Source organism: Mauremys mutica, chromosome 10 (assembly GCF_020497125.1).
Source record: "Mauremys mutica isolate MM-2020 ecotype Southern chromosome 10, ASM2049712v1, whole genome shotgun sequence".
In the NCBI taxonomy this organism is placed as follows: domain Eukaryota; kingdom Metazoa; phylum Chordata; order Testudines; family Geoemydidae; genus Mauremys; species Mauremys mutica.
In genome coordinates, this window is record NC_059081.1 from 65,056,313 (window position 1) to 65,073,855 (window position 17,543).

The 17,543-nt window shown below is 42.9% G+C and overlaps 1 protein-coding gene across 1 annotated transcript in view; it reads right to left on the minus strand.

The window, feature by feature from the left end:
- The window catches only part of ERBB4 (erb-b2 receptor tyrosine kinase 4), a 981,920-nt gene that overhangs the window by 41,130 nt on the left and 923,247 nt on the right, over positions 1 to 17,543 (minus strand). The gene's annotated exons all lie outside the window — the stretch shown is intronic.

Here is a 17,543-nt window from a genome sequence, read left to right on the forward strand (position 1 = left end):
TGTGGCAGAGCTGGGAATTGAATCTGGATCTCCTGACACCCAGTCCAGCTCGCTAACTACAAGAAAATGCTCCTGTTCTATACCCAAAGCCTCTGAGCTGGATACAAATTTTCAATATTCTTAGTGAATTATGGGGAAAACAACTCTGTGTTCCTCTGGCTGCAATCCAGTTGCTTTTCCAACCCCATTAAAACTTTACCTCTTGTATTATAATTGGATATAAGATCAATGGTCAATGTCTTTTATGAGCATATACGTTCTGTTAAAAGTAGTTGTGTTAGCAAGCCATCCAGGTGTCTTAATAGATAAGCTAAACATGTCCAGATTGTCTGGTCTGCATCTGCCCTAATCATTTACTTAGTCTGATGACAGACTAAGCACCTGCAGTCAGATCAGCATGTGAGTTTACTGAGATCCCCACCAAAGCTTAGTCTTAGTACTTCTATGAAGAATGCAAGATGCCCTGAAAGGATTACAAGCCTATAATTTCATAAAGAGGAATTTATGACATTAGCAGTCATTATAGGGACCTACAGATGAAATTACATGCCTGGCAATTACCCTTACGGTAACTTTTAATATATCAACTCCATAACATACACAGTAGTTTAAAAAAAAACTGGAGGCTGTAGTATCATATAAGATGATCATTCGGAGAGTCACCGTCAGTGATTAAAATAAGTACATTACTCAGTATAACGAGCCAGATTCTGATTCCCTTACATTGTGGTGCTACCCGACTAGTCCTACTGATATCAATGGGTCTATGTCTATGTTAAGGAACTATTCAATGTAATGTGGTAGAATCTAGTCCTGTGCTGGCAGAAAAAGGGGACATCTCTACTGAAGTCACCAAGGGGCACTTTGAAATGTATTTCAGCATAAAGGAAACCAGTGGCCATAACACTTCGCTTTTAAATAGAAGATTTCAATGCAATCAACACGGAAGGTTATGAAAGGCTCATGGGGGAGCCTCAGCATAAATACTATTTTATTTTTAATGCAACATATTTTGCTGCAGTCAACATGAAGAGAGTTTGAACAGGGAAGTGGGGACTATGTGGCATACAGCAAACAGAATTATTTTTAAAAGGCACTTTTAGGCAAAGCAAGCACTCTCTCATGCCAATTGCAAATCAATGCTGCCGGCTGTTGAACATCACAACTGTACACTTTGAAGGATTGAGAGTTTCTGACATCAAAACAAAAGCTGTGGAAGAAAAGGACAAATAAATCTCACAGAGCAAACAGTTTTGAACCATATAGCAAGCGTGTCATGAAAAATCAGATTGCTTTAGATGGTATCGTGATCAAGCTTGTGTAATAACACTTGGAACCCAACCAACAAGTGATACTGTATAAAACAACCCAAACAGTCAGTACCAGTGACATTCCAGGATACAGAAGTAGCAGCATCAACAGCAACAATAAAAGCTGACAGTTGCGGAGGAGCACCCGCTTTGGAGAGATGTATTTCTTAGGGGAGGATTTATTAAAGGGAATACTCTATATCCTAGTAAAGAGGAGTGGATAGAAGTTGATAAAAGTACAGGTAGGAACTGAAGAGAAACAATTAAATGAAAAAAAGTGTCCAATTCCATTACATCACATGAATGCAGACAACTAAATATTGACAGTGCTTGTATACAAATGCAAGAAGTCTAAATATTAAGATGGACTTGAGTGCCTGGTATTAACTGAGGATATTGATATAATAGGCATCAGAGAAACTTGGTGGAACAATGATAACCAATGGGACGTGGTAATACCAGGATAAAAAATATATCGGAATGACAGAGTAGGTCGTGTTGGTGGGGGAATGGCACTGTATGTGAAAAAACCTAATCAACTATAGTAAAAATCGTATATGAAACAAATTACACCATAGAATCTCTACGGATAGAAATTCCATGATTGAATAACAGGAGTATAGCAGTAGGAATATACTAGTGACCACCTCACCAGGATGGTGATTGTGAAGTGCTCAGGGAGATTGGAGAGGTTATGAAAACAGAAAACTCAATAATAATGGGGGATTTCAACTATCCCCATATAGATTGGGAATATGACACCCCAGGACAGGATGCAGAGATAAAATTTATAGATGCCATTAATGACTGCTTATTGGAGCAGCTAGTCCTGGAACCCACAAGGGGAGAGGCAATTCTAGATTTAGTCCTACGTGGTGCAGAGGATTTGGTCCTTATAGTAACCATAATGTAATTAAAGTTAACATCCCTATAGAGGAGAAAATACCAAAGAAACCCACCACAGTAAATTTAACTTCACAAAGGGGAACACCACAAAACTGAGGAGGCTAGTTAAATGGAAATCAAAAGGAACTATCACAAGAGTGATATGCCTGCAAGCTGCATGGAAACTTTTAAAAAACACTGTAAAAGAGTCTCGAACTAAATGTATACCCCATTTATTAATTTTTTAAAAATAAGAGTTCCAAAAAATGCCACCATGGCTAAATGGAGTAAAAGAGGCGGTCAGACACAAAAACACATCTTTGAAAAATTGGAAGTCAAATCCTACTCAGAAAATAGAAAGGAGCATAAATTCTTGCAAGTGAAGTGTGAAAGTATAATTAGGAAGGCCAAAAAAGAATTTGAAGAGCAACTAGCAAAAGACACAAAAACTAATAGACATTTTTTAAAGTATATGAGAAGAAGTAAGTCTGGTAAAGAATCAGTGGGGACAGGGGGCGATCGAGGTGCTGAAGGAGCACTCGAGGAAGACAAGCTATATGAATTCTTTGCATTGGTCTTCACTGCAATATGATGTGGGAGAGATTCCCACATCTGAGCCATTCTTTTTAGGTGACAAATATGAGGAACTGTCCCAGGTTGAGGTGTCAATAGAAGAGGTTTTAGAACAAACTGATAAACAGTAGTAAGTCACCAGGGTCAGATGGTATTCACCCAAGAATTCTGAAGGAACTCAAATATGAAAATGCAGAACCATTAACTGCGATATGAAAACCTATCACTTAAATCAGCCTCTGTATCAGATCACTGGCAGATAACTCATGTGAGGCCGATTTTTAATAAAATGCTCCAGAGTTGATCCTGGTAATTACAGGCTGGTAAGCTTAACTTCAGTACCAGGCAAATTAGTTGAAACCATAGGAAAGAACAGAACTGTCAGATGCATAGATGAACACAATATGTTGGGGAAGAGCCAACATAGCTGTTGAAGAGAAATCATGCCTCACCAATCTATTAGTATTCTTTGAGGGGGTCATCAAACATATGTACAAGGAGGATTCAGTGGATATAGTGTACTTGGACATTCAGAAAGCTTTTGACAAGGTCCCTCACTAAAGGCTCTTAAGCAAAGTATGCAGTTATGGGATAATAGAGAAGGTCCTCTCATGGATCAGTAATTGGTTAAAAGATAGGAAACAAAAGGTAGGAAAAAATGGTCCATTTTCACAGTGGAGAGAGGTTAACAGCGGCATCCCTCAAGGATCTGTTTTGGGACCAGTGCTCTTCAACAAATTCATGAATGATCTGGAAAAAGGAGTAAACAGGGAGGTGGCAAAGTTTTCAGATGATACTAAATTACTCAAGATAGTTAGGTCCAAAGGAGACAGTAAAGTGTTACAAAAGGATCTCCCAAAATTGGGTGACTGGGTAACAGAATGGCAGATGAAATTCAATGTTAATAAATGCAAAGTAATGCTAATTAGGAAAAAATAATCACAACTACAATCACAAAATGATGGGATCTAAATTAGCTGTTACCACTCAAGAGAGAGATCTTGGCACCATTGTGGATAGTTCTCTGAAACATCTGCTCAGTGTGCTGAATCACTCAAAAAAGCTAAGAGAATGTTTGGAAGTATTAGGAAAGGGCTAGATAATAAGGTAGAAAATATAATTCCACTATATAAATCCACTGCACACCCACCCCTTGAAGATTGCATGCCGTTCTGGTTGCCTCACTTCAAAAAAGCTATATTAGAATTGGGAAAAGTACAGAGAAAGGCAACAAAAATGATTAGGGATACAGAACAGCTTCCATATGAGGAGAGATTAAAAAGACTGGGAATGTTCATCTTGGAAAAGAGCAGACTGAGAAGAGACATGATAGAGGTCTATAAAATCATGAATGGTGTGGAGGAAAGTGAATAAGGAATTATTTACCCCTTCACATAACACATGAACCAGGGGTCACCCAATGATATTACCAGGCATCAGGTTTAAAAAACATAAGGAAGCACTTTACATAATGCTGCATCACTTTGTGGAACCACTGCCTTGGGAAACAGTGGAGGCGAACAGTGTAACCGGATTCAAAAAAGAATGAGAAGTTCATGGAGGACAGGTCCATCAATGACCATTAACCAAGATGGTCGGGGATGCAACTCCATGCTCTGGGGGTTTCTAAACTTCTGACTGCTAAAAGCTGGGACTGGACAACCAGGGATGGATCACTCAACAAAATACCCTGTTCTGTTCACTCCCTCTAAAGCATCTGTCTCTGGTAACTGTTGGAAAATAGGATGGACCTATGGTACGACACAGTATAGCCATTCTTATGCTCTTAAAAAGTGATCCTTAATTCATGAAATCGCGATAAGGCTGTAAATTTATATATTTTGTGTTGTTTCATGTACCCTGTGCTAGGTAACTTGAGAGGACTCCATGTTTCTGAAACAGAACTGGCTCATTATTAAGAGAATTATTTTCAGAGATGTGCCAACTTCAGCCTAACTTTCCAATGCAACCTCTAAACTCTTCCTGCAACCTGTGCTCCTCCCTCCAAGTTCCAGGCAGTTTGCCATACTCATCTTCTTTCTTGTACATTTTTGCTACAACAACGTTCCCTAAAACTGAGGACTGCATATGCACCTGTTTAATCCCTTCTCCGCTTAGACATCTTACAATGTGGCCTTAATTTTGTGAACTAGAGGAAAAACATCCAAACCTGCACAGCCATGTTATCACTCCATAAGTCCTTATTTGGGCAAAACTCTGATTAATAACTTCAAATGAGAGGTTTACCTGAAAAAAAATTAATGGAGTCAACCCTGCAAAAACAGTCATATGGGCAGATCCTTATGGCAGCATGAAGTTACTTTTGCAGATTCATGACCTTCAGGATTGCATGTGCTTTTGGGAATATCCAAGTTAAACAACATATTGATTTTCCTCCACATCCTATTAACAAGGGCTGTGCATAGTGGGCCATGTACAATATAAACAAAGCACAACAATGGAGGGAAGGGATGGGAGAAATCTATGGTGTTCATTGCAACAGCACCATTTAAACATATATTATGCTGGAAACGTTGTCTGAAGACCTTCTCAAATCCGGCAGGAGCAGTATTATATATGTAGGTTTAACCTTTGTATAAGATGCAGGAGTGTTGCGAGCAAAAAAAAAAAATCTACATTTCAGAGCTGGTGTCAACATAACCCAGTAGATTTATGGTCAAATATCAAACAAATATTTTATGTGAGATACATTAACAGAGCAATGACACAGCCTTACAATGGGGGGGTGGAGAGGGAGAGAGAGAGAGTGATTTCTAAAAACTACATTAAAAGTCTGATCCTGGGAAGGTTCTGGTCTGTGGTGCATGAGAATATTGAAATTCAACATCTGTCATGATCAGCCCCCCTCCAGATGAGGACTGCAGGGATACAAAATGCAATCCGAATATAATGTGACAGGACAGGGTTGCACAGAGCTCTGCCTTTTTGTGTCTCCACTGGTACCCAAAAGTTCGCTAAAAGGTGTGATTTGATGATGAAACATTAAAGGGGAAGAGCCAGTGCTAAAAAGGCTAAATCATAAAACTTGGATGCTTCCATGACCCGTATGCCCAGAATAACCTCCTACGGATGTGAGGATCAGCTCTGACTAACCCATCCTCGAAACCTCTTCACTGCAATGGTTTCCTCACTGAGGAGCTCATTGGAAGTGCAATTACTAACAGGATCCTCTAACATACAATTGCTCTCTGAATCAGCACTTACTGTCAGTAAGAAGTCAAACACACACAGCAAATAGTTGGGACACAGATAAATGAAGGAAGCCATTTTTGAATGTTAGCATGAATAAGGATCAGCCTGCTATTTATTATAATCATACCCCTAATCCTAACCCAGTATAATAACCACATACAGAGATAAACCTGTACTACATCCAGTCTTTACTCACACATATATAACATTAAATGTACTTAGGCTTGGTAGAATTTCATATTTATTTTTTTTATAATTTTGATGGATAATACTGACATTTATTTTTAAGCTTCTTCAATTTTTAGTGAGTTACATTTTCACAGTTGCACAAAATTTGGTGTATTAAGCATTTTTTGTATTTTTATCGATTTAAATTTTCACAGTTGCAGAACATTACGGGAGCGTCAGACAATAATGATTTAATGACAGTCTCTAATTAACATTCTCGGGAAGTATTTTCCTGACTTTGCCTATCTGTACATTTCTATTATCATGGATGGAAATATTTTTTGTCGGTTTGAATGTGTCAGGTGAAATCGACGTTTATCGATAAAAAACTAATCTTTCCAAGTCTAAATATACTATACTGTATATAGACAAAGCCTCTTTTACTGTTTGATTCTGCAGCTGTGCAAATGCCATCATTCTCCATTTTGTAAATACACTGCATAAATGGCTGTCCAAAAATCTTGGGACTTCAACAAGATAAGAGGGGGGAAGGGATAGCTCAGTAGTTTGAGCATTGGCCTGCTAAACCCAGGTTTGTGAGTTCAATCCTTGAGGGGCCCATTTGGGGATTGGTCCTGCTTTGAGCAGGGGGTTGGACTAGATGATCTTCTGAGGTCCCTTCCAACCCTAATAATCTATGATTCTATGAAGACCAATGAGCAGCTGAGTAGATCCCAGACAGGCACACAGTGGGAGGATTTTAGAAGAAGAATTTGTACTACTTCAACAGAGCTTAGAAACCCTGTCTCATAAATGTCTTCTCTAGCTGCTGAGCTCCTAAGAATAGCAAAAGAGAAGATCGCACTTGGGCACCTTACAAGCTCCATCAAAGTAGGCAACGCTGGTTGGGAATGGGGAGGGCCAGTGCTTCTCCTGTGCCCCCTATTAGCTCTGCAGCTGGTGGGGGGATATGCCTCGTGAGTTTGCTGGGGCTCCCACTCATTCCACAGCTCAGACATCTCTCCTCCTGCCAGCTCCTCAAGCTTGGTTTGAACTTTAACACCCGACCGGCCTGCAGACTCTTTCTCTTAATACACCAAATTTCATGCAACTGTGAAAATGTAACTCACTAAAAATTAAAGAACCTTAAAAATAAGCATCAATATTATCTATCAAAATTATAAAAAACATAAACATGAAACTCTGCCAAGCCTTTCTCTTTGGGGGTGGGGATAGCTCAGTGGTTTGATCATTGGCCTGATAAACCCAGAGCTGTGAGCTCAATCATTGAGGGATCTGGGGCAAAAATCTGTCTGGGGATCGGGCCTGCTTTGGCCAAGGGGGTGGACTAGATGACCTCCTGAGGTCCCTTCCAACCCCAATTCCATGATTCAAGGTGCTATAGTCACAGCATACAAACAGAGAAGTTAGTGAAAAAGGTAAAGAGCTCTTGCTGGAAGGTGGCAATGGAACACTACTTTATTTCTTAGGGTGATCATACACAATCCCCCTTTTAAGCCCGGTCTCGGACATCACAACTTTTTTTTTTTGGCAAAACTGGGCATTTGCTCTTGCCAACGGATGATGGGATGGCAGGGCTCTGGCCATTAGCCCTGGGCGGTGGAGTTGGGCCATCAGCTAAGGACCCAGGTGGTGGGAATTTGGTGAGCAGCAACACCAGGTGGCTGAGGTCAGCTCTGCACGGCGGGAGGGAGTTCAGGCCAGCTGCAGGCAGTGTCCCATTTTCACTCTGGGAAATAGGGTCACCCTAACTTCTCTAGAGAGGGAGTTAGTGTGTGCCAAACTGAGCAATAAATCTATAGTGCATTGGCTTGCTGCGCATTAACTGTCTGCGTGGACCCTGGTACAGGACCACTAGAAATTCCAAAGTGCATGTTGACCTATTACCCAGTTCAAACAGAGGATATCAGTGCAGGAGGGAACTTTTAATGTACAGCAGCAGGGGCCACAAAGCCAATTAGTGCATTGCATGCTAGTGCTGCTGTAGATCTGCACCCTAGTTCGTGGTGCATTAATTCTCTAGTTAGACAAGCCCTTAGAATCCTAACTCACAAAAACGAAGAGACAAAACAGGCTGCTCCCTAAGGTAGAGAGGCACAACTCGAGCCAGCGTGTTCTAGGCTGGCTCTTTGCAGATTAACTGCTGAGCAGTCAGACTGCACACTTTGATCAGAGCCCCCTCGCCAGCAAGTAGGACCAGGAAACCCTCTGCCATTTAAACTGAAAGCTTGTAATTTTAACACACTTTTCAATATGCCCCACACCCCTTCCCTTCAGCCAGGGCTGACTCTTAGGAGACCCTCGCTTCCTGTACGGCCCCAGAGACAGAAGGGAAATTAAAGCTGAACGGGAGTGATTTTGGTCAGGTTTGGGCTAGTTTAGCCTAGAGAGGCTGATGTGATAGTAGAGTCCTCTGCCATGTTGGACTTTACTGCATCATTCTGACGGCCTTGCTGAATAATCTAAGCCAAGTCTAATACTAGGAGGGCTTTGCCTATCAAGTGCATAGTACACTATTTAGAATCACTGATATAGCACCAGACATTAACCAGGAGCTTTACTAACATTGCACAGGGCCTGGTGCTGCTCCACAGAAGACAACAGCAAAACTCCTATTGCCTTCAGAGGTGCAGGAACATGCTTATAGGAAGATAAGATGGTTTTACTGAGACAGAAGGCAGACAGGTAAGGGAGACTGGGAGACTCCAAGGCAGAAATGATATGTAGGTGCCGAACTCCCATTAAAAGTCAGTGACAGGCCTCCTTCTGCCATTTAGGATTTTGAAAATGTCCCCTATAATTAAATACAAGAACATACGTATAGTTTGAATGGGCCAAATTCTGCTCTCAGTTATGTCTTGTGCAATGCCCCTGACTCCAGCAGGGTAGCTCAGGTGTAACTCAGAGCAGAGCTTGGTCCATTGCACAGACTCAGCACTAGTAAATACAATGTGTATAATGAGAGGCCTTTCTCACGTTGGTTAGGGATTGTTTGCTGAGGTCTCTAAACTCTCAAACAGACAGCAACTCAGACCGAGCCCTCAGCTCTAATTTATCCGTATCCTTCTGCGAGAAAATTGGCATAACAGAAAATGAGCTCTCACGTGTTGGTAATAAATAAAAGCACTCTGGGACAGAGGAAAGGAGACATCTTGTCCAAAAATTCCGGGGGGTCAAGATAACACATGGAACAGCTTCATGAGTTAAAGAAAGTGCTGCATTGCAGCAGAAAAGTCTCTAATAGGTTCATAAAGTATTAGGACTGCTGCTAACATAGGCATCCACAAAGCAGTGTAGCCAAGGAGTGCGTGGAAATAGAAGTATGTAGAGGGAGATCTTTTAAAAGAGCTTCTCAGATGTAACCCTGAGTTATACGGTTGTCCCCTGAGAGTCCTTGCCTTCAGGAGGTGGGCACCTTTGCTGTTTTTTCACTTTATCGCCAAGCATTACTTTCTGTAGCTATCATTTGTCTCCCAGTTCCTGAGGGCAGTTGTTGAGCAGAGCTGCATTTTGTACAGCTCGTGATCGAGATGTTGCAAGCCTGGGCTGTTCAGACATTTTTATTTGATTTTTTTTGTACTTTTTTGTACGTTTCAAAGTACCACCCGTTCAGCGCCAGATGCTCTTTGAGTCTTGCAGAGTTGGCGCAAGTTGCTTAGAAAAAGTCAAACTCTTTGATATCAGAGGAGCCCTGTCTGAAGTCTGCTTCCATAAGGAGCTTGTATGACAATTTAAGGCTCCAGTTCAGAAGAGCATTCCTATTCAGGAGAGCACTGAAGCATGTACTTAAGTCCCACTGAAGTCAAAGTGCACTCTGGGATAATTAAAAGGGATGAACTGAAGCAGGTGTTTAAGTGATTTCCTGAATTACTAAGGCCCCAATCCTGCAAATTCTTAGGCCTAGTCCACACTTGAAAGACTACTGGTATTAGACGAGCGATTTAGTATAGGCCATTAAAGATCCTGTGGCATTTTTTGCAAGAGGAGTTTGTCCCACTGTCCTGGTCAAACATTTCTCTCCCTTCATTGTTCTACAGCGTGCTATTCATCTCTTACTGCTTGTATAGACCAGCCCTAATGTACAGTTATACCAGTATAAAGGTGCCTTATACCAGTGTAGTTATTCCCCTTCCCTACAGGAATAAGCTATACTGGTATAAGCACTTTGATACTGGCATAACTGCGTCTACACTAGCAGGGTTGTACCACTTTAACTATAACACTATAGTTTAAAGTGGTAGAACTTGTGTGTAGCCATTCCCTTACCCATGTGCTTAATTTGTGAGCTTCGTGGGACTACTTATGCACGTAAAGTCAAACATGGTGCATAAGCATTTGCAGGATCAGGGGCCTAATTCTCCATGGCAATTTATTATTATTTTAAATAAAGCTGTACTTATTCTAAACGGTATTACCAGTGAGCAGATGTGCTGTAATAACTTCCCTGCTCCAGGTGTCCCAAACCACTGACTCCCAGAAGCTGGGATGGACGACTGGGGATGGATCACTCAATACATTGCAGTGTTCAGTTCATTTCCTCTGTAGCATCTGGCACTGGCCATTGTTGGAAGACAAAATACTGGGCAAGATGGACAATTGGTTTGACCCAGTAAGGCCGTTCTTATGTTCTCAGTGTGACTAGTTTTCTATTCTTGAGTACAAACCTCAACTTCTTTCAAAGTAGAATGGAAGGGAGGGAGAATGTTGATCTGACTATCCCTAGGAAGTCAAGGGAGGCCTGACTTACTCTGATAATAACTTCTGCTTACCACAGTTGTACCATGCAGCAGAATCATCAAACAGGCATATGAAGCTAGGCTATTTCAAGGCAATGTAGGATCTCATGGATATTAATCTGCAGAGCTGGCAGGAATACATCATCTTCTTTTCTTTTTAATAACATGAAGCTTGCTTAATAACAGGAATCATCAGTAAAGAAACCTTGAAATGATAATCTCTCCTCCCCTTTCCCCACTAAAAATATAATATAACTCTACCTAGGGCTAAAGCTGAATACATTTTCAAGGGAGAGAGGCACCTTTTGTTGTCAGAAGCAACTGGCATCATCCAAATAGCTTTAACTCCCTGAGATAACTATGTGGAGGAAGAACTGAAGTTGCTCTGCAATATATTGACTCAACTGCACAGGATTTTTTTTAAAGACTCATTCACTGCAGAAATATGATTCGCTACATAGTTCTGTCTACGAAACTAGACGTACAGACCATTCCCACAGCGAGGAGATAGTGAGGGATGATAAAAGAATTAAATCCAATTGGCAGATACAATCGAACTAGGGATTTACAGCCTGCACCATGCAATTCTTCCACAAGATCAGTAGCTAACGTGTTCTGAAAATGCCTACAGTTCAGTGAGCTAATATGGAGGCTGGGGATTCTGCACTGTAGCCTGACCCCTGGCCAGGGGTGGCTCTAGACATTTCGCCGCCCCAAGCATGGCGTCATGCCGTGGGGGGCGCTCTGCCAGTTGCCGGTCCAGCGGCTCCGGTGGACCTCTCGCAGGCGTGCCTGCGGAGGGTCTGCTGGTCCCGTGGCTCCCAGCGGACCCTCCGCAGGCACACCTGCGGGAGGTCCACTGAAGCCACGGGACCAGAGGACCCTCCGCAGGCATGCCGCTGAAGGCTGCCTGCCTGCCGCGCTCCTGGTGACCGGCAGAGTGCCCCCCCGCGGCATGCCACCCCAAGCACGCGCTTGGCGTGCTGGGGCCTGGAGCCGCCCCTGCCCCTGGCCTTCAAGTTGGAGTGGTTTCACCCATCAGGCTTTATGTGGGTGAAGAGACTGTCCCCCTTGGTGGATCTCCTCTGCATGGAAGAAGAGAAAGACTAAGTTATTCTAAAGCACATGTCCTTCCTCCCTGCTCTCTGAGGGCCTGTTTTCACTGCAGAGTTAATTTGAGTTATAATTTTGTCCTGAATTTGAGTCCCATCCACACACAAAAAGCCCGAACTTGAGCATGATGGTGCTTTTAACTCAAGTTGGCCGGCTCAAGAAGCGGGTACAGGTTATAGCTCAAATTAACACAGCTCGTCAACAGCTAACACAATTGCTCTGTGCTGCTCAAGTGTTATTTTGCCGTGTGTCACACAAGGTAAGTTAACTCCTCCTGAGTTAGCCTAAGTGTAGATTACAAGTCAATGCTGCAGTGAAGACGTAGCCTCAATGAGATACAAAATTAAAGGAGTTAAAACAGAACTGGACAAAATGGGGCAAGGAAATATTATAGAAAGGAAACAAATTAGTGATCAGTGAGATAAAACTTTAGATTCGCCAGTTTCAAAGAATATGCAGGCTGGGCATTAAGTTACTCCAGAATGCCACGTGATTCATAAAGAGAGAATGATGGAGCCGGAGGGGGGGAAATCAGAAGCGAAACAAAGTACATATTGACTTTGAAATGCCCAGATACCATCAGTTCCAGTGTCAGCAGTTTCATTTCAGCCCTTCATTCTCCAAGGCAGATAAATGGGATACTGTGTCCTTTACTGCTTGGAGATTTGGGGGATGAGACCTTTAAAGCCAACATGTCTGCTGCGGATGGACATTAAAGATCCTGTGGCACTTTTTGCAAGAGGAGTTTGTCCAACTGTCCTGGTCAAACATTTCTCTCCCTTCACTGTTCTACAGTGTGCCATTCATCTCTTACCGCTTGTCCCACCCATAGATGGCTGTATATAAGGTGTTTGAAATGAAAGACAGTATATAAATGTGTAAAATGGCAGTAACAGTAAGACACACAAAGCAGGAATCTAAAAATTGTATTCCCTTCCTCTGCTGGGAATAGGGTTGCCAGATGTCCAGTTTTCAACTGGAATGCCCTGTCAGAAAAGGACCCTGATGGCTCTCCATTGGGCTGATAAAAGTCTGGTTGGCAGGGCTTGCATGGTCCCTACCTGGCTCCGTGCGACTCCCCAGAAGCGGCGACATGTCCCTCAGCTCCTAGCACGCTGCCCTCACCCTGAGAGCTGCTCTGCAGCTCCCCTTGGCCAGGAACCATGGCCTTTGGGAGCTGCGGGGGCAGTGCCTGCAGATGGACGCAGTGCCTAGAGCTGCCTGTCCATGCCTCTGCTTAGGAGCTGAGGGACATATCGCAGCTTCTGGGGAGCCTCCTGATATAAGAGCCCCCTGGAGCCCACACCTCTGCCCCAGCCCACAAACTCCCTCCCAGAGCCCACACCCCACATTCCCCTCCCACACCTCAACTCCCTGCCCCAGCCCTGAGCCCCCTCCCATACCCAAACTCCCTCCCAGAGCCTGGACCCCATCCCCATGCCCCAGCCCAGAGCCCTTCCCGCACCTTGAACCCCTCATTTCTGGCTCCACCCTGGAGCCTGCACCCCCAGCCCAGAGCCCATACCCCCTCTATACTTCACCTCCTGCCTCAGCCCAGAGCCCCCTCCCACACTCTGAACCCCTCAGCTCCACCCCCTAGCTTGGAGTCCCTTCCTGCATCCCAAACCCCTCATCCCTGGCCCACCTCAGAGCCTGCACCTCAGCATCCTGCCCCAGCTCGGTGAAAATAAGTGAGTGAGTGAGGGTGGGGGAGAGCGAGTGACAGAAGGAGCAGGAATGGAGTGTGGGAGGGTCCTCGGAGAAGGGGCGGGGTGCCAATCATAGCGAAGACATAACCAAACAGTTCTTGGTTCTCCAGTTACGAGAAATGATTGGGAGAGGTTGTAGGAGGAATTTAGTAAAGTAAGGACTTCTGGCTAGGAGATAATTCTCTAGCTCTCTGCTAAACTACTTGGAGTTTGGTGCCCCTCTGCTCACTCCGCCATGTCTTATTACTCACAAGGGCTTGTAACGGCAGCTCCAACCAGACAGGTGCTCCTTAAAGGCCATTTTCTCTCCATCACCACCAATGCAAGTAGAGGAGAAAGCAAGGCAGAAGCCACTGGGGACTCCAGTGTGAGAAAGCAACCAAGTAGCTCTGCAGAATGTTTCCTTCCAGTTTGATGAAGCCCTTTCACAGTTACACTACAACGCCTGGGCTCTGTAGATTAGGCCTTTAACAATAGGGTTTAATAACAGCTAGGTGAAACTGGGCTGAGCATGGCTTGTCCTTCTCTGAAGTATGTTCAGCACTGGTTCAGATGCAACCATTGCTAACATATGATGGCAACATTTCCTAGTGTAAAGAAGGCCTTTAAGTACTAACTTCTTAGTAACCCAAACTTTTCTTCATGGTCAATTAATACTCATTGCCAACTGATTAAAATCAAGTGACTGGAAGCAATACCACAACATTATAAGAAAGATTATTAATATGTAACTTTGTTTCAAAAATCAGAATCCTAATAACCTGTGCTACACATGACAGTATGTAAAAGAAACTTCTTATTCCTGAATATTGGAGTTTCTAGGGGATTCAGATTTAAAGCCACAGATGGTCAAAAACTCATGAGAACTACTGGGTACTTTTCAAAGATGGTTCATATGTGAGCACTTTTCAGTTGAAAGATTTTTATCTCCTTTTTCTCCTCCCTTACATTAATCTCTGCAATTGTACTAGCACTAGGGCCTTCCTCTGAAAAGTTAGGTGGGAAAAATAGGTCCTCAAAAGGGAATTTCCAATGCAACTTTAACTATGGAGCTGTGACTCAGATTCCAAGGCTAGAAGGGACCATTGTGATCATCTAGTCCAACCTTCTGTAGAACACACACCCTAGGATTTCCCCCCAATATTCCGGGAGCAGACCTTTCAGAAAAACATCCAGTCTTGATTTAAAAATCACCAGTGATGGAGAATCCCACCATGACCGTTGACAAATTGTTCCAATGCTCAATTATCCTCACTGTTAAAAAATTACAGGTCTTTCTCATCTTAGGCGGGGGTTCCATTCCACGGTTAGCGCATAAAGTGAAAACCGCGTATAGTCAAAATTACATTGAGTTGAATGGCGGGCGGAATAGCCCGCTCTACAGAAACTGTATTTAAATTGTTAGTTTTCTCTTTTTGTTTTTGTTTTTGCCAACCGCGTAAAGCTGAAATTGCACATGTTAAATGCGCGTAAGATGCGACAGACCTGTACACCTTATTTCCAGTCTGAATTTGTCTAGCTTCAGCTTCTAGCCATTGGATCATGTTATACCTTTCTCTGCTAGACTGAAGAGCCCATTATTAAATATTTGTTCCCCATGTAGATACTTACGGACTGGAATCAAGTCACTCTTTAACCTTCTCCTTGTGAAGCTAAATAGACTGTGCTCCTTGAGTCTCTCACTAAAAGGCAGGTTTTCTAATTCTTTAATCATTCTTGTGGCTCTACTCTGAACCTTCTCTAATGTATCAACGTCCTTCTTGAATTGTGGGCACCTGAACTGGATATAGTATTCCAGTAGCAGTCTCACCAGGACCAAATGTAGAGGCTACTTTCTTACCAGTGCTTTCTTAATACTCCACAGTTATAAGTGGGATAACCTGACTTTCCTGAAACATTAAGCATGTGTAAAAGGCTCAACTCCTCACATGGCCAGTAGAATACTAAGCGATGTGTTACCCACCCCCTCCCTGCTACCACTGACCTCTTGCCAACACAATTACAATTGGGAAGGTATATTGTGTAGTGCATGCACTCTCTCCAAGAAGTGTATTTAAAATGGATTACTTCTGCTCCTTAGGCAGACGATCAATAGAGATGTAGACTGCAATAAGTACAGAGATGTCTGTGAGCTGCGGTAGTTATCCTCTGTCTCTTTAGAAATTAATTAAAAATCGATGATGTGTGCAGCCTATTAATAAGGCAACCTCCAGATTAACAGATACAAGCCCAGCCTTCTCTGGGTTGCAGTAAGTGTACGGCAGAGTGCAAACTTCAAACAATAGAGTAAGTATTCTGATCTTCTATCAGAAGACTCAGGATTTCATTGACTTGCCATATTCACCCACTATTTCTGGCCTCAATAAACTATGCACTACTTGTTTGTGAGTGGTTAAGTAGGAGGAATACATGCATAAAGAGTTTAAAGTCTATATATTTATGTTGTTGACTTTCCGTACAAGACCCTCATTGTAATGCACAACCTGTAACAGCCAGCACAGAGCTAACGGATCCCAGCAACCACCTTCTGGAGGAGGGATAACTTTGCAGGAGGAATGTCATTGGGGTGAGCTGGTGATATTGAGCATGCACACTGTTTATCTGACTTTCCTGACAAAGTTCTGATGATAACAGCTTGCCATCCTGAGAATACTAATTACCAATTTACCGCTGATGACGGAGATCAGTTGAGGTGATTGTGCTAACAGTGTCTGAATTTGGACTGGAGACAGGGCATTCTTGTTGCTGGTCTCCAACTGTCACAATTCTTCTCTCTGGTACTGCATTCAGAGCTTGAGTTTGTTACCACTCAATGTACTGTATAAGGCACATGCTCCTAGACAAGCCATTGACAGATGGATCTAAGAGACCCACCCAAGTCCAGGGATCCACTGCGCATGTACATAGTAAGAGACAGTCCCTGCCCCAGCTTACAGTCTAAATACACAAAGTACCACTGTTCCCATTTTACACAGAAGGATTAAGTGATGTGCCCAAATCACGAGGTGTCTGTGACAGAAGTGGGAACAGAACTCAGAGCCCTAGAATCCCAGTCCAGAGTGTTAACCACAAAACACATCTTTCCTCTCTAATCTACAACATTGTCTTGTCTAGTCTTTCTAATCTCCTTCCAGGGGATTAGCATTGCCACTCATGGTGTGCTGTTATAAACTGAAGGTTGGGTTTTAATGTGTGACATTGCCCAGGTGTCAGGGTATAATAAAAATATAAAATAAAATATATACAACACTAATTCTTTCCTATGGGAATAGATTCTGCCCATCTGTGGGAGATGTTAGGACAGCTAAAGAATTTTATATGACATTTAGTCTGTCCTACTCTTTGGCAGGGCCTGTTGAGTGCACAAAAGCTATGTAGTTGCTGCTTAACTTGTGTGTACAGACGAGAACCATACAACTTAGACTGTTAAGCTCCTTGGGGCAGGGACCATCTTTTTGTTACGTGTTTGTACAGCACCTAGCACAACAGCGCCCTGATCCATGACGAGGGCTTTTAGGCACAACACCAGTGCAGACAACAACTGGAGGACATCAGATTTGCATTACACAAAAATATTTCTATTTGTCCCTGAGGACAGTTGAAATGAGACCTTTAGACCCCAGGATGTGCATTTTATAAAAGCATTTTTGGTTCAATAAAGAAGATTCATAAGACCCAAGTGAAGTTTCACTTAGTGGCCCCTTTAGGTCAACATTATACGTGGGCCGCTGTAACTTGCATTATACATAGTGGGACATGGAAGCAGCTGTTTCCCATGGATTTGTCATCTGGACAAGCTATTCCATTCCACAGCC